Raw genomic sequence first — 1,974 nt, 5'->3', positions numbered from 1 at the left:
CTTGTATAAACATGTAAATATTGTACAAAAACGCCAATCAAACAGCAACAGCAGGACGTAGCGAAGCAATACATGGACGCATGGAACATGCGGATGGTTTACATTTGGGTTGAATCGCTTGGCTTGATGAAGGTTCAACTGGGTCAAGAATGCTGTTATTTTATCTTCAAGCTGGATGGAAATTCCGGTGTTCTACTGAGTTGGAAGCCTTTGTGAAGTCTCTATGAACTTTCTTCTTCAAGCTCTAAAGTCACTTGAAGAAAGATGAGCAATAGATGATTTTTGGAGTATTAGCCCGTCGTCGATGGGAACTTGGCCCTAACGTTTCGCTAGCACGGATGGCTATCATCTCCAGGGCTGTGTCGCCAGAAGCGAACAAATTCTTATCCACGGCGGCCTAATGAGTCAAAAATCATCAATATTGCGTCATTGAAAATGTTGCAGATTTTGGCTTTTTATTCAACTGTACTTTTCCTATCAGAACTTCGCATGATTCTTCAGTATATTCAACGATTTTTCCATCACATCCTTCATCCTCGTCACTTTTGGACCACGTTCAGAATTTGCAAATTTTACGAACACTCGTTGACGTTGATGTCCCGATGTTTCCATGAATTTAAGTTCTAAGAAGAGATTTACTGAAGAAATCAAAGTTATGATCTTCAACTTCTTGCTTTCAATTTCCTTCCTGACATGACTGGAAGGAAAATGAGCAAGTGATAATTTTTCGATTATTACTTCATTCAGAGTTGTGTTCGCCAAGGGCGAAACAACTCTGAAGGCGCTCGCCACACGTGCGGGCGAAACGTCGGGCCCAAAATCTTATCGATGACGGCCTAATAATCCAAAAAAAGCAAATTTTCGTCTTTTTTGATCGCTAACATTGATTGAAGATGTTGCAGGTTTCCGTTTCCAAAATAAAATAATTTATAATTCGATGCGATAAAATTTCAGTGTGTTCCTTAGTTCTTCCTGTGCGTGACGAAATCTTGTTGCTGATGTTGATTCAGAATTTTTTAATAAACTTGAGGTTTAAAGAATTTGTTCAAGAAATCAAGCAATCTTTCTTTAAATTCCTTTTTCCAATTTCCTCTTAATACTCTAAAATAACTTGAAGACCAATAAACAATTTATGATTTTTGGGTTATTGGACCGTCGTCTATAGGAATTTGTCCTGACGTTTCGCTAGCGCATAATGCGAGCATCTTCAGAGTCTTGTTCGCTCGAACCACTGCCTAATACCTGAACACACTGAGCAACTCTGAAGGCGCTCGCCACACGTGCGAGCGAAACGTCCGGCCCAAAATCCTATCGATGACGGCCTAATAATCCAAAAAAAGCAATTTTCGTCCTTTTCGATCGTTAACATTGATTGAAGATGTTGCATGTTTCCGTTTCCAATTAGTTCTTTGCATGATTTTTCATTATCTTCATCGATTTTTCCGTCCCGTTCGCCAGCTTCGTCCCTCTTTGGACGACTTTTAGCCTGTTCTTGATGTTGATCGCTCGAAGTTCCCTTGAACTTCAGGTTTAATGAATTTCTGCAAGAAATTAGACTTATTGTCTTCATTATCTCGTCTCGAATTTTCTTTGCAGGCTCTAATAAGAGTTAAAGAAAGTTGAGCAAGCAATAGATGATTTTTGGATCATTGATTAGCCGTCGATAAAAATTTTGTTCGAAAGTTTCGCTAACAAGCGTGCCTAACATCTTCAGGGTTGAGTCTTTTGCGATAAAATATCAGTGTTTTCCTTAGTTCTTCCTGTGCGTGACGAAATCTTGTTGATGTTGATTCAGAATTTTTCAATCAACTTGAAGTTTCAGGAATTTGCTCAAGAAATCAAACAATTTTTCTTTAAATTCCTGTTTCTAATTTCCTCTTACTACTCTAAAATAACTTGAAGACAAATAAACAATTTATGATTTTTGGTTTATTAGACCGTAGTCTATAGGAATTTGCTCCTGACGTTTCGCTG

Source organism: Dendroctonus ponderosae, unplaced genomic scaffold (assembly GCF_020466585.1).
Source record: "Dendroctonus ponderosae isolate FM_Combo_2020 unplaced genomic scaffold, Dpon_F_20191213v2 Dpon_F_20191213_11, whole genome shotgun sequence".
Taxonomy (NCBI): domain Eukaryota; kingdom Metazoa; phylum Arthropoda; class Insecta; order Coleoptera; family Curculionidae; genus Dendroctonus; species Dendroctonus ponderosae.
Note: the sequence above shows the minus strand (reverse complement) of the source record.